Genomic DNA, 23290 nt, shown 5'->3' with positions numbered 1-23290 from the left:
TCTTGAACTAGAAGATAGGCCTGGGTATCACTCAGTGGGAACCTCTTCGCCAGTATCTTATGTAAACTTGAACATCTATAGTATTTCCAGCCTTCACATTTTTTATTTTTTTCAGGCAGCACTGTAACGAGATCCCCTAAGTCAGTGTGCTACCAGAGGGAGGAAAAAAAAAAAAAAAAAACTAAAATAAAAGAAGCATCCATATAAAGTAAACAAGTTAGAAAGGCTCATTTTTCATTTGTTAACTAGCCTCCACAAGGCTGTTGGCTGTGACAACAAATGATTTAATGAGTCCAATTTAAAATGGTGTTGTCTGTGCAAGATAGATGTCTTGGAAAATACTTTTAAAAATCTCACAGCTATAGCAAAGGCTGCTTTAACATACCCTGAGAAAAATCTGCACTGCAGTTCCACATTTTTTCCTAAATTTTTAATACATCAGATATCAAGCTGGTAACAGCAAGAAGCATAATACATATTCCCACTGTACCTGTGAACATTTCCTAATAGTAACTGTTAATAAGATGTTTCAGAGATACCAGCTCAAAAAACCATAAAGATTTATCAACTGTGTGGGAAAGTGATTAGTCAACAGGAGCCTTTCTGCACTACATGTTCATCTTCTCTGTCAATCATTTAAATGGCCCATTAGAATGATGCTTTGTCAGAAAAAGAAAGGTGGTAAGGGACATGATGTATATATTAGGTAATGACGAGAAAAGGGACTCATCTCTAAGGGTGGGCACCATCTAGGTTTTGGCATTTGATTTTACAAAACTTGTAAATGCATTAAATTAAGGAGATGAAACTCTCCAAAATCCATTTCTCAAGTTCACAAGTACATGTCTTCTTCCTCATGTTTCTTAGGTAGATTTTAAGAGTGATGAACAGTTAAGAAATGTTATCTCTGAATTCACATGGTACTTCCATTCATATAAAGAAAAATTACATTTTTTTATAATCCTTTGGCAACAGATAAAACACATTACATAGCTTCTGAGAGGGTCAGGTAGATCCAATTTTGTTAACTGACCTGTCTCAGCTCAAAACTAAGTATCTTGTTGGGCTCTTGGAACACAGATAATCCTAAATTTGATTAGTCTAAATGTGTATCTTTTTTGAGTATCCAGATGCAGTGAGTATTCAGAATTAACCATCAAAAATGACTCTTACTAAAGTTACCTCCATAAAAATATTCCAATTTGCTAAAAATGTTTTAAGATTCCAGCACCAATACTGAAGGAAGTATACATTAAATAAAAGGCTGGAAGCCCAGAGAGCAGATGTGAGTTAGAGCCAGTCTCATGATGAAATTATTCAAGAAGTCAAAGAAGTGAGGGAAAACAATGTCAAAATATTTTCACATTAAAAAAGTAATTAACATATACTGAATAAATTATAGAAATGTAAACAAATAGACCTAGCCATAATACAAATACCTTTTCAAGCCAAGTTTTGGTTTAGATAAATATAGTTCATACAAGTAGAAAAAATCAAGCAAACCATTTCTCAAAGCTATACATGTGTGTCTTCCCTGACTTCTGTAGCAATCTCAAGGAAACCAACAAGGGAGGGAGTGGGTGGAACAAATGCTACCAAGGAGAATGAATAAATTGCTATCTGTCTAGTCTATACAGGGTATTAACCTCACCACGGAGCTTTTGATTGTGGTCCAAATCTCAGACCAGCATTGTATAGCAGGCTATTCTTTGTATGAAACTATTAGAAAACAAATTTCAAAATGTCAAGTGTTGCATGTCATTTTCACACTCCACACTTGTTTCTTCAATTGTGTGTTTATTTAAAAAAAGGAATTTAATCTACTGAAAAAAATAAATGTTTTTCTGTGACTAACTATAAAAACCTCCTCAATCAAATGATATATATGCTACACAAGCTCCAAAACTTTTTTTTTCATGTTTGAAATGGAAATACAATCAGAGGTCCAACCCTGAATTATCTGCATCTTTTATTGTAATGCAAATACATTATTAGTAACTGATGTTTCTAAGTCCTAGTCCAGCATCTTTGGTGGTTCCAAATTATATTATTTTCATCCTTACTGCATTTCCATTAACATACAACCTTTATTCTAAACTCATTCTGCTATTCTGTCATCTCCTATTGGATTTCTTGTTTTATTTAATTATATTCTTATTAAGTTGTTTCACAGCATAAATCTCTTGTAAGAATATTTTTTCTGTTCCTTGGGATTTTGTTTCTTCAAAGTTGTGCTTTGTCTTTTGCATTGTGAATTTTTAAAAAATTTAAATTGCTTAGATAGCTGTGCCAAGCCATTTTCTTTGAAAGATTTTATCTCAATTGTCTTATTTTATTATTTACTTTTCTATAGTGTAAGGGACTTTCTGATTCTGTCCTTTAATATCAGAAACAAGTTTGTCTTCTCTTCCAAACTACCTGAAATTTGAGGTGTTATAGTTTTTCATGTTCCATGCATATTTTCCATAACCTGAGGGCATGGAAGAAAGAGTGAGGGAAGAAATCAAAGTTGGCCTAATGAACTAACCTTGTCTTCTGCTCTTCTAGAATTTGTTCAATGCCCTACACTGAAGCTAAATTCCTCTAATTGTGGAAAGACAACCATGCCACCTAGGTAATAGTCTCAGATTTCAGGTTGATCCTTAAAATCAGTATTAAGATTGCCTCTTGCCAACACCCATTGTCTTTTCTATAGTAAAAGAACTGATATTAAGCTATGCTCATTGCTGATCAGAATAAAAACCTCCCTTGGAGTTGAGTGTAGTCATCAATTTCTGGATAATGGGATGCAAGGAAAGCTTTCAGGAACCTTCCTTCAGGGACAGCATGGTTGTCCTTTCCTGCATCCCACTGCTTAGAATGTGAATGTCATCATCTTTTACATGAGGTCAAAACAACAAATAGTTGGAGCACCAAGGGAAAAAATGCCTCAGGTCACCCATAATACAAACCATCATAACCCACCCCAGGGTCACCTTCTGGGACATTTATGTGAAAAAGAAATAATGCATATCTCAATTAGCTACTATTTTCTGTTTTCTGTCATTTGTAGCCTAATTTTGACCTAAATAATACATTGTCTTTCAGATAAAATCAGCACTTGTTCATTTCTTCGGTTTCATATTGTCAACCAACCAATTTGAAAAAGAAAAGCCTACACGTACACTCCTAATTTGATTCTCTTTAGATTCGGAAGATTTAATGAAAATTCTCAGGACTTTTTAAATATTCCTAAACAGTTTTTCAGTAATGGGAGCAGTGCTGATCCGCTCCGGAAACTTGTTTCTTTCTATAGTTGCTGCCTGTTCTGAGGTGTTTGATAGTGTTCTGTTCCCCTTCTCTTATTAGTTTTTGTTGGTGGCCATATCTTACATCTGAGTCTTTGTTTATGGGGTTTTCTCCCCATTTTTTTACTTATTATATTAGAGATTCTACAATATGGCATATTCTACATTTTTAATCCAAAGAACAAGATTTCCTTTTTATAGCTTTCTGGGGACTTGTTTACTTCTATCCAGGTCTAGAACTATTTAGTAGATAAGCACATCTTTTGAGGCTGGGAACCAGAGCATATGATCCCTGAAATGGTTCACTTTATATATCAACTTGACTGGACCACAGGATACCCAGGTATTTGGTTATTATTACACCCATTATTCTGGATGTGTTGGTAAGGGTTTTGTTTGTTTGCTTGTTCTTTTCATTTTGGTGGGGGTGCTTTTGGATGAGATTAACATTTGAATCAGTAGACCGAGTAAATCAGATTTCCCTCCCTAACTTGAGTGGGCCTCAGTTGAAGGCCTGAATAGACCAAAAAGACTGACCCTCCTTTGAGTTGGAAGTAACTCCTCCTAACTGACTGCCTTCAAACTGGGACATCAGTTCTTCCTGCCTTCAGACTTGAACAGAAACATTGGCTCTTCCTGGGTCTCAAGTCTGCTGGACTTTGGACTGGAACTATAGCATCAGCTCTCCTGGGTCTTCAAGTCACTGATTATACTGTAGATCTTGGGATACTTTGGCATCCATAATTGTGTGAGCCAACTTCTTATAATACATTTTATATGTGTGTATATATATATATTTATATGGATGTATATATATTTATTATACCATATATAATATATATAATACACATTATGTGCATATATAATAAATATATTATATATATTCCAAAGAGAAGAAAGATTCCAATGAATAAATGAGTATTTATAATCTCCAATGAAGCCCTGGCTATTGACAGACATATCTTGCAATTTAGGAACCAAAAAGATTACATTGTATTACGTGATGAAGTCACAGCTGGGCCAAGGCTCAGAGTCAGACATGACTATCATATGGAGTTAGATGGCATCTTGCACAATTATTTGCATACACTGATTTACGGGGGGTGGGGGGGTTGATGCACAACATGGTGAGAGGAATTCAGATTCATAGACATATTTTTTTGGACTGGCTTGGGAGAGGGAGAGAGTAAGGTTGCCAAATGGCACAGAAAGATGGCAAAGCTCCTGAGAAAGAATTTATTCTAAGGGAAGAAGGAATCTGGAATGACAATTTCACAACAGGATTTGAGGATTAGATGACAGCAAAGATCTAGTGAGATGACAGACACTGAAATCTCATCCTAGCTTGGCTTCCTTAGTGGCAGTATAACAGTCCAAGGAGAAAAAGGATCATCAGTGTGAATAGAAAGTGATCCCCCCAAAATAGCTTAATATTTGAAGGTCCAAACAACCACCTCACTACACAACTGAGCATTATGTATGTATGTTTGTGCCCTCTTTGATGACTACCAAATCTTATAGCACCATGAAGATTAAGAGCGTCAGAACTGGGGTAAATAATGAGGGACCTTAGTGATTATGGCCAAAATACAAATGAAATAACGTGATGGAAGCTTACGTGAATTTATAAACTTCTGTAAGAAACTTCAGGACTTCCCAAAATACTCCTGGAATGGTGAGTCTTTAAAAGGTACTAAAACTCCTGCATTAGCTTAGAAATAAAAAGCTTGAGTATTGATATAACTGACTTCATTCATATCCATAGATTGGTGAAATTTGGGGATGTTTGGATGATATGTGCTACTCACAAAGTGGTGTCCTAGACACAAAACCCGTAGATAACATAGGTTTGTTGTTCCAATCAATCCAGGTCATACAATGTTTTCTTTAGGATAGGAGTATGAGGAACTAAGAGCCAAGAGGAATTCATGCTTCATATCTTAGTCTCATTGATTACACTCTTAAAAATAAAATTGTAATTAAAATAGAACACACTTTCAGGATTCAGGGAGCTTTGTCTCAAATTTAACTTCTGCCATGCATAGCTATCTGCTGAGCCTTTTAAGAAACTGACAGGCATCTAGTAAAAGCCTTTCAGAAATTTTCTTTTTTCTTTGTTTGAGCCCACTGTCTTCTGCCTGCTATTGGCAATGTCCTTGTTGTTGTTTTTTTGTGTGGTTTTTTTTTTAAATACATCTTTATTGATTTCAAAGAGAGGAAGGGAGAGGGAGAGAGAGAGTTGAAACACCAATGATGAGAGTCATTGATCGGCTGCCTCCTGCACGCCCCCGACTGGGGATCAAGCCCGCAACCCAGGCATGTGCCCTGACCGGGATCTCCGGGACCCTAGATCAATGCTCAACCGCTGAGCCACTCCCGGCCAGGCAGCAATGTCCTTACTGATTACTTTCTTAAGTTATGGCATAAAATAGCAAAAAAATGAATGAAATTTCAGTTTTTCAAAAGAATAACGCACAATAATGTTATACTCCTTTCCTCCTTCACTATTTAAGTCCAAAAATGCCTAATTAGTTTCTGGTCCAAAAATGTCTAATTAGTTTCCGTTTTTCTGGTTAACATTAGTCATTCAATAACAACTTCTTAGACACTTACGCACCTAGCACTGGGCTAGATTATGGGAACTCAGTCATAAATTTAACTGACCCAGTCACTATTCTCATGGAGCTTGCAAACTGCTGAAGGATAAACACACATAAAAATCGATCCACAGCCCTGGCCTGTGTAGCTCAGTGGTTGGAGAGTAGGCCTTAGCGCAGGGGGGTTGTGGACTTGATTCCTGGTCAAGAACAAGGGCACCTATCTGAGCTGCAGATTCAATCCCTGGCCCTGGTTCAGGGTGTGTGCAGGAGGCAACGAATTGATGTCTCTCTCACATTGATGTCTCTCTCTCTCTTCCTCTCCCCCACCTCTCTCTCTCCCACCCTCCCTAAATATCCTTCAATGAGGATTAGAAAAAAACAGATGCACAGAAAACTACAATAAAATGTGCAGGAGAGGCAATATTATATTATATAGTATAGAGTTGTATGGTATAGTATAGTATATAGTATAATAATATATAGTATAGTAGTTATAACCTGGACCCAGAAGCAGACTGCTTTTGTTTAAACCTCAACTCTACTATTCGCTTATTATCTTTCCAGTTGGGTGCATGAATTAATAAAAGAATAAGCATAAAAACATTCATTAGGTGCTAAATAACCCTTTGTTACCATCATTAGCTCTTCATTTTCTCTAATATTGTCTGTTTTTATAGTGCCACATGTATATGTGGTCTGTCCTGTATATTATTGTAATAATAATAGTGATGACTACCACTACCACCCTGAAAATCTCTTCTAGCAGCACACATTCATTTTTGTAGGATTTTATTCTAAGCTTTTTGTTAAAGTTCGAAGGCAGAGAGATTTTCTGAAAATGTTACTCATAGGAAATCTATTGCCTGATAATCTAGAGGCAAAGTGCTGTTGATTTTGTTCCTTCTAAAGGTTAGTCAATTATAATCATTATCTATCTGCCCAGACACAGTCCCTCCTTTCTGTTTTCCTACCAGGGACCTGTTATATCCTCTGAGTGGTTCAGTGGTGGGTTTTTTGCTACTCTTAACAAGTTTAGTGGTAGTATTGCCAGAAGGCTAACTGTCATTAGGATCTTATCAAACTCTGTGGGCATTATTTAATCTTTGAACTTGTGTGTCTACAAAATCTGACTGAAAGTACTTAGGGATGATTCACAGGAACCATCCTTGGCAGTACATATTTCCACATAACACTAAGATCTTGCTTTATGTTTTTCTTTATTTTAAAATAAAATTAATGTTCTTATTTCAGCCCCTGCTAGGGCATATCCCTGATGTGGGAAATCAACCAACAAGAAAAAATGACCACATTGCCTCTCTCTTCCTGTTTCGCGTTTTTGGTATGGCCAAGCAGATATCCCGGTGGGAAAAGTAACTGCCTTGCTGTATCTATAATTTATCAACACGGAAACATTATGGTTCTAATAATAACATTTGAGAGGCCAGTCTTATCTCCACAACTGTGCACTGAAAATTTTCTAATAGGAGGAAACTTATTTTCTAAGAATAAAACTGTAATTACTGAAAGTTGGTGAGGGAAGAGGGGATGCAGATATAGAACATTCTGTGAAGGTAAATGTATAACCTATAGAGTTGGGGACGGTAATTCCAGGGCACTGGCGGAAGGAAACATACAGAGGGAGGTGGCGGCCTGAAAACGTCCGCATAGGAGAGAATTAGGAGCAGCAACCGGTTGGAAGAGGGGATGCTGGAGGACTGGTCTTGAAGCTACAATCCCGCGGCAGGGACATGCCTTCACTTAGAACGAATTTCATCTGGGGCAGTGTTGGCGAAGCTTTCAGGAGGCTGTAGGAAAACTAAATCTCATCGAGTCAGTTGTAGGGATGAGGGGGAAAGGTCATGAAAGCATAAACATGATCTACACCAGGATCTGTTATACCTTCAGGAGCTATAATGGAGCAGATGATAAAGTCAACAAAGATAAAACAAGGCCATTGCCTACGATGGATAGCAGATAATTACTTGTAAAGGTAACAAAATGTTACATCTGTTTAGAAGGATTAGCATGGGTTCCACCCTTCATTCTTGAGCTGGGCTTGTTCTTACCATGTGCTCTTGAGGTATGTTCAAGTACAACAGCTGTTCAGCAAATATTTCCTGAGCAAATCTACATGTTCCCATATCGCAAAAACCCCATTCACACAGCACTTAGTATAATCATAATTGGCCTGTTACATGCTGCATCTTCCTGTGGAGATTGCAAACTTTACAGAAGCATGGACTGTTTCTATCTTTATATAATTAGTAATAATAATAATAACTAACATTAATTCATCACTTAATTTTTGCCAGGCACTATATTGATTTAATCTTCTCCACAACCTATGAAAATTTTATTTTTCCACTTATGCATACAATTCTGTTTTTTGACCCTTTAATTGGGTTGAGCAGTATGCCAGACACTGGAACTAGGTTAGCAAACAACACACTCTGGCCCAGCCGTGTCAAAGCTTGCTTTCTAGTAGAGGAAATGGGCTATAAACAACCAACCAGACCCCAAAAAAACCCAATAAGTAAATGACATAATTATAACAAATAACGTATTTGTCAGGATAAGTAAGGTCAGAGAGAATACCTGGCTGATGAGGGAGATGGGAGCAGAGGGTCACTTCAGAGGAGGTCCTATGAAAAGGTGACATTTGAGTAAACACAGAAAGGAGGCTGTCATGTGACAGTATGAAGGACTAACGTGGAAGGGTGCTTGGCTTGTTTGAAAAACAGAAAATGAACCACCCCCAAGAAAGCAAATGACAGGTTGGAATGAGTTTAGACAGAGAGGGAGGAGTCAGATAATTTAGGAATTGGCTTTAGACCATTGCAAGTAGCTTGAATTTTATTCAATGGACAATAAAAAGCAGTGACAGGTTTATCTTCATTTAATCAATTAACTGTTGGAAAAAACTGAAGCTGTGATGCTAATTAACTAGTTTACGGTTACTCAGCTAGTAGACAATGAAGTTAGGATGTGAATCCCCTGCAGTCTGATTCCAGAGACATTAGTTCTCGACCCTAATTCTTCTTTTCTTTTTTCTTTTTTTTACGAAGCACAATCTATATTTTATTAAAATGATATACACATCTTGGTGAAACAAGATATATAGACAATGTCCATAGTCTATTTCATCTGCTTCCCACAGAAAGGAAAATCCAAGGGGAATATTAGTGGAATTTACTAGGGCTGTGTCAGGACATCAATTCTTTATTTACTTATTTATTTATGTATAAAATTGAATGTATTGGGGTCACACTGGATCACAAAACCATACGGGTCTCAAGTGTACAACTCAATAAAACATCATCTGCACACTGCAGCGTGTGCCCATTGCCCAAAGCAAAATCCCTTTCCCAGTTCATTTTCTGCCCCCTGGGCTGACCTCCACCTACCCCCCCCTCTTTCCCCTTCGCCCATCAGCGCACTGTTGTCTGTCTTGTGTCATGCATGTATGTTTTTTGGCTAATCCTTTCACCTTCTTTCATTCAGGTCCCCTACACCCTCCCCTCTGACAGCTGGCAGGCTGTTCCATGTATCCATGTCTCTGTTTCTATTTTCTTTGTCCCTTTATTTTGTTCATTAGATTCCACACATAAGTGAAATCATAATAGAGTGCCCAGCACACAGTGCATTATCCAGCAGCAGCAGAGTCCCCACCACCATAATCATTACCACTGTCGTCGTTATTTTAAAGATGAGGAAGTCAAGGCCTTTAGATTCTAAGGAACTTGCCTATGTCACAGCCAAGTAGAAGAAGTAGTGTTTGAACCCAGGTTCTCTAATTCCGGAGCCAAGGTGTTTGACCCCAAAACCTATACAGTTTCTAACCTATGGAAGACATTCAACAAGTATTTCCTGAGAAACAGAGAACCAATAAGTTTACAATACTGTACTTGGCTATGAAGGGAATTGAAAAATGAGTAAGATAAAGACCCTACCCTTAAAGTGTTTAAAAATTAGGATTAAGTAGAAATTACAAATTTGTCAGATTCGCAGATAGCCATACTACAAAGCAGAATTTCTTTTTAGCAAGAATATATTTATTGGCCTCCTGATATTCTGCCCCTATATCAAACCTAAGAGAATAGAATATTTTTTAAAATATCATGTATCACATCTGTTTGGGTAATTTAAAAGGGCTTCAAGGAAGGGCCGTGAAAACAGAAGAGAATTTTGACAGATGAAAATTTTGAGAGCCTTTTTTGAAAATTTTTGAGTCCTTACTGACAACCTTGTATAAACTTGCCCTCTGCTTCCCATCTCCATCATCCAGAATTGCATCAGAATTTTGACATTGAGAAGAAACAATGTAGAAAATGATAACAGTGGAAAGGAGGCACAGAAGTGGAAGAGTTTAAGAGTGGTTCACACAATAGTCAAGGGTTCAATTTGATCAAAAAAGAAAATTCATATGGGGAAAAAAAAGACGAAAATCTTGGGGGAAAAATTTACAGCCGTATTTTGAAGAAATATGTTGTGTAGCAAACAAGCCTGTTCTTTGTAGAACATGGCCTGATAAACTTCAACTGAAGTTTGAACAAGGAGTCAAAGAATAAGAGAGTTCAGGTATATAATAAGCTTTACATTTTTAAGAGGTTTATCTTTGAAGCAAAGAAGAGTATTAAGTGTTCAATATCCCTTCTGTTTTATATTAGCTCCATGAGAGAAGGGGAGATAATGTCTTATTTACCATGTGAATACAGCATTTAGAACAGTGCCTTCCACATGGAGGTAGGAATTCACATTTGTTTGTTAGAAACAATATTTTAAACCCCTCATCCAGTGACTCTCAAGAGGGCAGTATCATCCACAAGGGGTGATTTTAAAATTGTGGATGTGTTTTTGGTAACCATAACAAATAGTAAACACTAGTGGAATTTAATGTATGGAGACCAAAAACACACAGGACCATCTTATATAATACAAATTAACCCATGTCCCACAGGACTTCTGAATGTCACATCAGATATTAACGTAGGTAAAGCACCAGCTTATAATTACCTGAGTTTTATACCTAACCCCACTTTACAAACAAATACAAATAAGTTGTACACAATTTTATTATAACCTGAAGGAGCTGAGAAGGGGATTCTTCCTCAGGCCTGGCTGAAACCTTAATTTACAACCTAATGAGACATCCTAGCCAGAAGATCCAACTATGCCATGTCCAGGTCGTGGACCCACAGAAGCTACACAATAATAAATGAGTGTTTTTTGAAGCCACTAAGTTTGTAGTAATTTGTTTTGCAGCAATAGAACACTAATATAAATAGGTTAAGTAATTTCTCTGATTTGTATAAGTACTAAGTGATGGATATAAAAAAATCACACACAGTTCTGTGTCCAATGCCAATGCTTTTTCATTTATCAGAAACTTTAAGTTTGAGAGATAGGAGGTTAAGCTAACTCATGCTGAATAGCTTCAAGGTACTAATTAAATTTAAAAGAGAAGTCAATATGCCAAGAGTGATATGGGATATATGGCTGTGGAGCCCAGAAAAGCAGTCTAGACTGAAGATACAGATTTGGGAATCTTTATTAGAAACATTTATGTAAAGCCAAGAGCATGAATGAAATCACTCAGAGTGGTAAAATTGTGAAGATGATGTAGAATGAATATTTAAGGGGTGAACAGGAGTGAAATCAAGGAAGGAAAAGGAATATTCCCAGAGTTAAGAGGAAAACTAGAATACTGGTACCTTGGAAGTGAAAGGAAGAAGAGGCAGAAGTCAGCATTACATGCCACAGACGCGGCAGATGGGATAGAGGTGAGAAGGTCTCGTTAGATGTTAACTGTTAGGAAGCACTTGCTAAAACAATTTGACTGAAGGCATGTGAATCAACAAGTTGTTCCTGGAAGCCTCCACCCGTCTCTGATCAGTACACTGAGCAGGGTTTAGAATGATGCAATGCACATTACTGTGGCACTCCACACAGGCTAACATAGATCAATTCATTTCAATTTAGCTCCACAAACATTTACTGAACATCTATAAGTCAAATAAACTGAGCACAGTTGTGCAGATTCACTTAACTACATTGCATTCCACTCACATTTTTCCAGCTTAGTGACAATATGGAAGCACTATATCAAATCCTTTGCTGAATTCAAGACAAGATATGTGCACATATTTCCCCTGATCTGTAGTTCTGCAGCCAGTCTCCCATGTGGATTCCAAGAGCCTGCAGAAGTTTTCACATATGAAATCCGAATTGCTTCTCATACCTGAGTACACCCAGAATTCAAGGAATTTAGCAGGATAATCTCAATTGCAAAATTATGTCCATTTTGTTCATTTCACAGTAGTCCCTGTTTTTTTCTTCTTCCAGATGCATGCCCTGGTTTCTAAAAATCTGAAGAAAAGTGATTATTTTTAACAGCAATATAAATTTTATAATTAACCATAGCCATGTTATTTCTGCTTATATATTTTTTAACCTGATAAAGAAAATTGCAGTTTTACAGACTGCGCTGGAATGAGCCTGGAGCAATGTATGAACCAACAGTTTTTTTAAAGTTTTGCTTGAAGAGCAATAGTCCACTAACCTGAAAGTAATGGTCACTGATAAGAAACAGAGCATTTGACAAAATATAACATCCAGAATCATTGCAGGCTTCAAAGTAGCATTAGTTGACACTTGAGTACAAGTCTCCAGTGGTTCTAGAGCATGACATGTCTGTGTAACCTGATTATGAAACCTAAGAAAAATTTAAAGCCTATCCATACCTGAAAACTGACCTCATACACAGAAGCTACTGCTGATTATAACTATATTTATTCACATTAGATATGTTTCAGTTAAAAGTCAATATGAGAATTAAGATCAATGCATGATTTAATACCAAGATAGTAAGAATGTGAATGTGAGGTGTTACAAATTTGGCAAAGATTTAAAAAAGTACTTGAAACACATCAACCAAATATTTGCCAAATGAAAATTGTATTTACAGTATTTCGTTTTGTTCACTGCTGTATCTCAGTCACCTAGAACTATGTCTGGCATATAATATATATGTTCAAAAAGTTTAACAACAAACATGGTGCTGGCAGCTCGTGAGAAGTGGGAGTTTTGGAGAGGAGCACACACTGCTGAGGAGAATCTCCCAAGGAAACAACTCAGGAAGGTATCAACGTTTTCCACTCTCTCACTCTGCCGGAGGAGGCTTCCCTGAGAAAAGGAGGGCACGGCGTGTATGGGATCATCAGATGATGTATCTAGAACAGCTGACCTGGGACTGGCACATAACCGTGGCTCAATCCTATTGCTTGTCATTTTTGTTGTTACTAGTGGGAGTGGCTTGAGGACAGGTCATTCCTTGTGGGGGCTGCTCTCCTAGCCAAAGGACAGCAAGAAGCCTAATATAGGCCCTGGCCAAGGAAGGGCATGTCTTAGTCCATTCAAACTGCTATAACAAGATATCATAGCCTGGATGGCTTCAACAAAAATGTATTTCTCATCATTCTGAAGGCTGAGAAGCTCAGGACCCAGGTGCCAGCTGATCATGTTCCTGGGGGGGCCCCTTCCTGGCATACAGAGGGCTGCCTTCCTTCTCCTGTATCCTCGCATGGTCAAGAACAGAGGAAGCAGGTTCTCTCCTGTCTTTTCTTATAAAGGCATGAATGCCATCATGAGGGGTCCAACCTCATGATTTCATGATCTCCTGACGGCTCCATCCCCAAATACCATCACGCAGAATTATTAAGATTTCAACACATGCATGGGGGGGAGGCATACACAAACGTTCAGTCCATAGCAGGGCTTGCCATGTGCCCTCCTTACTATGCTCCCAGTGCAGGGTGTTTTAAAGCAAATACTTTCTATTTCCAAAAGGCCCCCGGGTAGCCTCTGGACTGATGGCTGCCTGCCAATGCTCTCCCACACCTGAAGGAACGTGGGGGAAAGTCTGTCTATCCTCTGAGAACAGTGAAGAAGGTTTATCACCGTGTAGTTATTCTTGCACTCAAAGGAGGGAATTCACATGGGAAGGACAGCTATGTTGTAAAGAATTCAGGAATCAACAGACTGAGAAACTTATAAGTAGCAGTACTCACCACCACCCGAGTCTTAGCGGCTTTGTCAGACGAGGAGTGGTCAGTGTCCTCAAGCTGAGTTTAAATAACTAATTTCATGAATATGGGGCTTCGGTTTAAGAGCAATTCTTCCTCCAATTCTTTTTTCACTGCCTTCTTATCATGACATTCTTTTGGTTCATGTTCCTCCTATAGATCTACCTTCCTGAATTTTTGCGATATACTGCACCCTGGTGTTTGTATTTATTATTTATCTTTCATTCATTAAAGTATATATATATATTGTGCTCCTCATTATATTTGATCCTCACAACAACTGAAAGAGGTCAATATATTACCATCCTTATTTGCAGAAGAAATAGACAAAACTTAGAGCTGCTCGTGTTGGCATAGCTATTAAGTGGTAGAGCCACAAATTCAGGTGGTCTTAGCTCAGAGGGTTGCTGCAAACTATTATAAAGAATAGCTGGATCAGTGGCCTAGGTAGGACTGATATTTTTTAATGAAAATCTAAGTTGCATGTGCTTTTAAAATACCCCGTTGTTGAAAATTATGTGTGATGGATCTGGAAAGAAAACATTGCTGTTGGAAGATACCGAAGCAGTCACCAACTTCTGTTACTGTCACAGCAGCTTTTTCTGTGACAAGATTAAGGAAACGAGCTGGCCTGGCACATATTCTGCTTATTTACGAAAGTTTTTAAAGAATGTTCGCGGCCTTTTGTGCTCACCTTTCCTAGCAGCTGCACTGTCATACAATTTACTGCTAACATTTTTCAATTGTTAGATGCCATTTCCCATACTCATTTCATTTTTCTAAATTTAAAGTCACAACATCTGGATGGTTTTCAGTGGGCAAAAGAAATTTAAAAATTATTCATCAGGTTGTGTGTTTTTTGTTAAACAGTAAGATACAATAATTACTAAGTGGTGTTTTTCCAGTTTTAAAACTAGAAAAATGAATTAACATTGGATGTCTTTTTGTCAGTTTTGTTTACTTCATTTCATACACATTTTTCCATTATTAGTCCTTAAACTTTCAGGTATGTCACGTTTACTTTTCTTATTTTGACATTTTCCCAACTGTTCATGTAAATATTGATCAAATTTAGCAATTTGAAGAAAGACAGCCTTTATTATGACCTCTGAAGGGCAAATGTCTTCCACTTAAAAATGTAATAACCCTAATTATTTTCTTAAGCTCTCCAAAATAATACTAAATGTTCTTTCTTTCTTATCTGTTATTCAAGACATCAGTGTAGAGGCGTTTGTCATTGATTTACTTGTAATCCAAGTAAATATAGATTTCTTGTTCTCTGAGAGTTTTCACGACTTTCAAGAGTTCTCATTAGACACATCTGGTCTGGAAACTTCCGCTGTAAGTAATGACTGTCTTGTTAAAAACAGCTCAGGCAAAACAATAGATACAACCTTTTAGTCTTGGAATAGACAAGCCAGGATCTAAAACAGTTTAATCGCTTTATTGTATTTTCAGAATATCTGCTCAATCACATTACTTTCTATTTTCTATTCTGTTTAATTCTCTGTAAAATTTCTGGAAATGATTTCAAAACAAGCAACTTTTATGAAAGTGCTGAATGATATTATTTTTCAGTGAAGCAGTCCATAATGGAAGATCACGATAGTTGTTAAACTCAATGACTTCATCAAGGCAAGCTACTGCTCGCCTCTGTGATCATAAAACTCTTAGCTCTTAGTCTTTTTCCTGCCCTTAGATTTATGTCAGCCTCCTAAATCATTCCCTTCCTTTTCTCAGGTAACTCATATGTCTCCACCCATTTTTACCATCTTCCACTGACTCTGTAAAGGATGAACCAAAGAGGAGGCCTTGGCCTACAGGTCTCAATAAACACTCCAGGACATGTGCAAACTCTCCACAAAGTAGGATCTCCCCACTAAAGGCAGGAAGAATGTTTGTGGGAACCAACTACACATATCACAAGGAAAAACATTCATTCTCAGTGATCGTGCAGTATGAATCCTTAAAGAAGCCACCTACCTTCCCTTGAATTATACAAATTACACATCAATATGTGGAGCTGAGCATATTCCTCTTAATGACTCTCTCAGTTAAAAAAAAAAAAAAAAAAGCTTTATGATCACAGTTCTAATAGGGACCTTTTGAAATTTTTAGCCATGGGAGGCAGAGCTTTCATCTTATTTACTCATCACAACTATTCGAAATATATGTAATTTTTACCTTACCTTTCATTTGAGAAAACTAAGGTTTAAGAACAAATAAACTTTACACTGCCACACAGCCTGTAAATAGCAGAGCCAAGTAATAAAAATCAGAACTATCTAACTTTAAGTTTCATACTTTTATCCAGTGATGTATGAGAGATACTTTGTACTAACTCACAAAAGCCAATTGTTAAATTATTAGAACTTTTTTGAGTTGGTTGTTAAATATAGCCATTGATAAAAACAAATTACATAAACTTGCATTTAAATTATTTTAAAACGAAGGTAATAAGTAGTCAAAACGCATTACTTCCTCATGCTTTCACTACTTTATTATCAATGCTCTTGATTATGTTTGTCCTGTTATTTCTGGGTGGTAGAAACACTATATAGTGTGTGCTATTGCACATATCCCAATTCATTGTTCAATGAAGTTATGTTCCTAACTTGAAAGTGGCCATGATGGAAATTGGCTGCACTCAGATCAGGGCTGGTTGTTAAATATTTACCATGCACTATTATACTAACTGTTATACTAGTCTACCTTTGAACAGTGATTTTTTTCCTCTAAGAAAATATTACAACACAATCTATGTTTCAGAGAATTGGTCTTATCACTGTCATGTAATCCTGTGCCCCCTTTAAACTAAAGATTTCACATATCTTTAGATATTCTACACATTGTGGGCTAAGGTAGCTAAATAAACATTCTACATCATACAGTAATAGACATAGAACAAAATCCAATATCCTCAGACTTCTAGATGCCCAATATATTAAATGTATCACTTATTTAACAAATATCAATGAAATGATGGATCGTTATTTTTCTTAAATGACCTTTCTGAGCAAGGAAGAAATTTAATATTTGGAAAAGGAAATGAAAAATACAAAAGATAGAACTTCTTATTTAGACTACAGACAGCAAAAGAGACATATGAAAGAATTTTAAATCAATTCTTTGCCTGCAGAAAATTTACATTTTAAGTAAAAAGTAACTAGTAGAATTTGGGCAGAAAGAACCTCTGGTTTCCTCTCCATTGATTATATATCTTATTTTGAATCTAGAAACAAAAGTCAGAAGAGCCAAAATTTTTATTCTCAATTCCCATTTGAATTAACACGATTTATTTTGCATAGTTAAGTCATGCTAATATGTGTCTAGTGAAATAAAAATGCATTCTCTGCTATTAATGCTACACAGTACAGTTGTTTAAATATATTTATAAAATTATTATACATTTTCCAAACTTGATATATATGAAATACTGCAACAGCCAAATATTTAGTAGTATATTCTAAGTTTTCCTCTAAATCACAAGTTTCCAGAAAACCACCGGTAAATATAAAAAGCAAAAGATAATATAAAATTAGAAAATAGCTTCATTAAGAGTGAATCTGACACAGTTCCTTACTTGCCATTAAAGAGCAGCTACGCAGCATAGAATAACAACTCTGAAACTGAAAGTTTAGCTAAGATTGTTTTTTAAATTGGCCTTATTGGATGACAGGTCCAATTCTGAAAGTTTCATAGAACCATAAAATTAGGAACACTGTCAGGAGGAATCATTTCATTTACCTCATTAGGCAGGGATATATCTATACTAGCATTTCCTAAAGTTCCACAAGATGGTAATAACTATTACCTGAAAAAGGGATTAGTCAAGTAAGCTTGAGAAGGGCCGATTTTTTTGTTTGTTTGTTTGTTTTACAATCCCTCTTCATAAAGGAACCCTCTCTAGCTTCTGGGAGCCACTGTCTCCCTTGACCTTTGTAGGTCCTAGGAAGGTAAAGCCCAGCTGTAGCTAGCCATGGGATATTGTACTACGTTTATTGATGCTCCTAAAGCTGTCAAAACCTTCACAAAAGTAATGAAACTCTTCTAAAATTACCCATTAAGTGTATCCACTTCTTCCTGCAGGGCCTCTGACTGACGGACACATCTTCACCGTTTCCTCACTAGGTACACGAAGATACATTCTTTACTTTTTTGACTGAAAAATATCCTCAGCCATGAAATGAGACTATTTACACTGGATAATTTGAAGGTTAAACAAAATCTCAAGGCTTTAACCCTTCTGGAAGGTAAACAAGCAAGCCGATGACTGCTGTTAATGGGTGGTCTTCATCGGTGGGAACAAAAAGAACTCCTAACAGCTTCTCAGTCCAACCAATGGATACTATTCATTGGAATGGACACTGGAAAATGTCCAAAAATAGCCTCAGTTCCCAGCATCTGCCAGGAAATAGTAACAGAGGGTTCTGATTTGTACAGCGCTTGGTCATTTCTTGATGCTGACATCACATCAGTCCACACAGTCCCTCTTTTCTTCCCTTTCCCATTGCATGGAACTCAACATAGTCTAGGGATAAAAAAATAATATATCTGTCCAAATGTTTTCTGTTTTATACCATGGATTTTTTAACTTAAAATCAAGAATTACTTCTTAGATTCTCTTATTTTCATCATTCTAGGACTGATGAGAAGGCTCCCAACATGTAGGAGAAGAAGTACAATAATGCATAAAATGAAAGGAAACCTATCAGTATGTCCCCAAATGCATTTCCTTGTCACATAAATTTTAATAGGTTCTATTTCAGATTGGTGAAGCCAGTACATATATTTACTTCTCCTTTCTTCCCAAAAATCCTCTTGAAATAATGCCATTAAATTATAAAAGGAACAAATTTATGAAAGCACCGAGAACATAATGGTATGCTAAATATTTTAACAGATACCTGCAAAACCAAAGGCAAGTAAAATTAAATCAATAAAGAAACCATAATTGAGGGATCCAGAACTTGGGATATACATAGAAGAAAATTGCAAGAGAGCTAGGAACTCTTCTCACAACAAGCCAAAACTTCTCCCTGAATTTATAGGTAGATATACCAAGAATAAGAAAATAAGAGATACCAGAAAAAAGCAGCAGACTGGCTACTGAAGAGTTGTGCTTCAGGCAGGCCTGAAGCCTAAACCTGCCAATAGGGTGGCAAGTGTAGATTTTACCTTTAATCTCTCCAGTCTTACAATAGCAATGAGAAATGCTTTGGGAATGTAGCAACTACAGTTATTTCAAATTTTGGACAGACAGACACATAGCACAAATCTCTAAAGAGAGAATTGTAAGGGACCAACAAACTATAAAACAGACAATGTCAAGGCTAGTGTCCTGAAGAGATCACCCAAACCAAGTAGCATTATTAGTAGTTAGGAAACTTCTTGGGACTTAAGAGTAAGAGGGTCTTACTCATCCAGCTGATTGTGTTGCTATGTTTGCTGCACTACACAGCCAGTTTGTGTGCAGTAACTATGGCCTTTCCATGCTTAAAGGAATTGTTTAGTTTGCCTTGTGTGTGAACAATGTTCTGTCAATCACATCACCATTCTATTTTGATTAATTGTAGATTGGTGTCAGGAGTGGGATTCACACACACACACACACACACACACACACACCTAAAATAGACAAAAAGTATCAGCTCATATTCAGAGGCAGTATGTATAATGGTTTCAAGTACGAGCTCTAGTACCCAGCTGCCTTAGTAAAAACCTTATCTCTGACAGAAGATATGTGATATTAACCTTTCACACCTCAGTTTTCTCATCTCTAAAATGGGGACAATACTTTAATTCTCAATATACTAAAGACCTTTATGAAATTTCAGTAAGTTAATACATACAAAATTCCATGTACCTGTCACATAAAAAACATTTTAAATTATTATTTTATTAAAGCTATCTTAAAACAAGGTCTATAAACATTTTCAGTAAAAGGCCAGATAGTACATATTTTAGGCCAAGTATGATCCCTGTTGCATATTCTTCTGTGAATGTGTGTGTTTACAATTCTAAAAATGTAAAACCCAGGTTTAGTTCACAGGCCATACAAAACCAGGCTGCAATCCAAATTTGGCTGTCTGTAGTTTGCTGACCCCTGTTTTAAAACATTCTTTCACTTTCTCTTGGAAGGATGAACATCCACCCTTTTTCTATTAAGAAATGGCAAACTTACATTGAAATTCTAAGTCACCTATTTAAAAACAGATGAAAAGATAAAGGAAAAGTATTTCCCCAAAATTTGTAAGCTTAGATAAAGCAACTGCAATGTCAATCTCCTCCTCATCTCAGTTGGACCCAGTTTAAGAGAGTCATCTCTTTTAAACACAATTATGTCTGTGAGAATAAATTATTTATCCCATTTAGATGAATTATGTTAATATTACAATTCAGTATTGTTAGGAACCATGTATCATCCTGGAAATGAACTTATAGATGTCAGTTTTTCAGACATATCTATCTAAATATTTTCCTACTTAGACTGACTGGAGAGGTTACCAAATGGATAATATTGAGCAGAGGAAAAATATATCATACAAAGGAATTAAAAATGGATCAAAGTTATTAAAATATCAGGAATTCTAGCATCAGGAGTGTGGGTGAAAAATGAGCAGGGGGAACAGCCACATGCTGAGAACTGGCTGCCCTGGGAGACCAGAAGTATGGCCAGCAGTCTTTTGTGGAAGTGACATTTGAATGGAGTGTAGGACCTCACAAGGCCCCCAAACGGCATCACCTCCCTAAGTGAGTTCTGATGTTAACTGAACATACAAAATGAGAGATTATAGTTTTAGTGTCTCTGGCAGATGATAGTCAACTGGAAGCATTTAATTTCCTTTGAATCTCTTTGGTGGTGAAGAATTTAAAATAAACCACAGAATTTTAAGAACAAATTTCTGATCATAGCCAAAAGCAGGAAGCTCAATGCCTGGTCAGCCTGTCAAGATTTTAGAAAAACCATTTTCAACATTTGTGGATAAGGTTAAATTTACTAAACTGCAAGAATAAGGTAATCGAGCATTTATCTTGGGAGGATCACTTGATGACACAATATTTTATATATAGATATAGATATATAGATAGATGATATAGATAGATATAGATGATGATATAGATATAGATATATAGATATATATAGATATAGATGATATATAGATATAGATAGATGATATAGATATATATAGATAATATAGATATATAGATATCTTATAGATACCTTCTATATATTCATATATATGAGTTGAAATATCCTGTTGCTAAAAGTTGATAAATTCTATTTTCATCTTATGTGAAAATGAAAAGTATTAGAAATGGATCCAAAATTTCTGGAATTACTAGTAAAGCGATTAAAGATATTTAAATGTAATTTAAATATAACATGGAATATGAAATATGTTAGAACGCAATGTGCTGTTGTCTATTTTGAGTTGAGTCTTGTGGAACCGGGCAATGCTACCTGCAGAAATTGTTCTACCTGAACTCTTGAGGTTTGAAAACGTTCTGATTCTTAGCATTTATTTAGAGACTATTTCACATTCCCTAACTGAATAATTACTCTGATACAGTAACATTGAGCTAATAAATATTTGTATCTACTCTTTTTCAATACCAAAGCTATCTGAAATAAAAGCTGTATGTTGACTAAAGTGCCCATGGAAGTAAAGTTAAAAGTTATTTTTAGGCAAAATCTCAAGGGCATCCTTTAGCCCTGGCCGGTGTGCCTCAGCAGTTAAAGTGTGGGCCCTTGCACGGAAGGGTGGCGGGTTCGATTCCAGGTCAAGGTCCCGGTTCGCTCCTCGACCCCCATTGGGTGCGTGCGGGAGGCCACTAGTCACTGTGTCTCTCTCACATCGATGCCTCTCTCTCTTTCTCTCTCTCTCCCCCTCCTTTGCACTCTCTCTGAAAAGCAATGGAAAAAATATCCTCAGGTGAATATTAACAACAAAAAGACATCCTTTTATTTCTGGTTTCTTCTAATAGTATAGCAGTCCACTTGATATTAGATGTCTTCAGCCTGTACCATCTTCACAGTTTCCTAGGGAAGAGGGCAGGCTTCCTCTCCCTTCTCAGACAGTCTGTCGTCCAGGATACTGAGAGGGGGTTTGGGTGGCCAGTTCCAGAACCCTGAGGCAGGGGTACACAGGATTCCAAATACAGACAACGAAGTGTTACTTGGTACGCAGTAAGTTACATCAAAACTGGGGGGAAAGGAAATTAGATTAAAAAGTATCCTTTTAGGGCTAAATAGAAACTTAGTTAAGTTAAAAGTAAAATCACATACCCCAATACAGAAGAATTAACTTAACATCATGGGCCGCAGGAGGAGGGGTGGAGGGTGCTTTTTCTCGCGGGGGGTTGGCTTTTTTGTGCTGTGCTTGGAGGCTCCCGGGGCATTGGCAGTGCAGTGGCCCAATTAGTGGCCCAGTTAGTGGCTCAGTTAGTGGCCCAGAAAGGCTGCCGGCTGGCCACTGTTGCCAGAAATCTGGAAGCTGCCAAAGCCACCGCCCGTGACCTCGGCGGTGGTCATTTGGCATTTGGATGTGATGTTGCCAATGAACATGACGTTCAAAATACATTTGAAGATATGGAGAAAAATGTAGGTCCTGTCAACTTCTTGGCAAATGCGGCTGGAATTCACAGGGCTAGCGTTGTAGTAAGAACAAAAACCAAAGATGTGACATCTCAGCTTCACACTCACCTGTTGGGTTCCAGGCGGACCTGCAAAGCTGCCCTGAAAACTTTGATTCGCCGCAGAGAGGGTGTGTTGTTAACGTGGGAAGTGTTATTGGTTTAAAGGCAAGGCTGGCCAGTCCGTGCACAGTGTTGGGAAAGGAAGACAGGTTGGATTTTCACGAGCTCTTACCAAAGTAGCACGAAAGAAAATTAGAGTGAAGGTAGTTGCACCAGGATTTGTTCATACAGATATGACAAAAGACTTGAAGGAGAACATTTAAAGAAAAAATATCCCTCTTGGGAGATTTGGAAAACCTACTGATGTGGCACACGTGGTTGTGTTTCTTAGCATCACCATATACTACAGGGCATGTTCTGGTAGTGGGTGGGGGGTTGCAGCTCAGGATTTAATTTACAGTTGACTCAGGTATAATGCTAATTAGAATCAAGGGCACACTTTGTTGATTAGACAATCATATCTACAATGGTGACATTTGCTAATCAGACCTATTCATGCTACGAATGTCGATTTCCATCTTTATATGTATATATCCGAAAAGAACGATGTTTGACCAATTGTGTTTTCTAAATGGTATGTACCTTATAGAGACTGTGGCGATGTTAGTATACAGACATTTCT

At 37.1% G+C, this 23290-nt stretch overlaps 1 pseudogene across 1 annotated transcript in view; it reads left to right on the top strand.

Annotated features, from left to right (window-relative positions):
• The window catches only part of LOC308560453 (3-oxoacyl-[acyl-carrier-protein] reductase pseudogene), a 44188-nt pseudogene extending 21127 nt beyond the window's left edge, over window positions 1-23061 (top strand). Inside the window, exon 2 of the transcript in view lies at window positions 22298-23061. The product of the transcript in view is annotated as a 3-oxoacyl-[acyl-carrier-protein] reductase pseudogene (transcript). The remainder of the gene's footprint in view (window positions 1-22297) is intronic.
• Window positions 23062-23290: the final 229 nt, after the last annotated feature.

Source organism: Miniopterus schreibersii, assembly GCF_964146895.1.
Source record: "Miniopterus schreibersii genome assembly, chromosome: 8".
In the NCBI taxonomy this organism is placed as follows: Eukaryota; Metazoa; Chordata; class Mammalia; order Chiroptera; family Miniopteridae; genus Miniopterus; species Miniopterus schreibersii.
The sequence above is the reverse complement of the archived record's forward strand: the minus strand, read 5'-3'. Positions and strand labels throughout refer to the sequence as shown.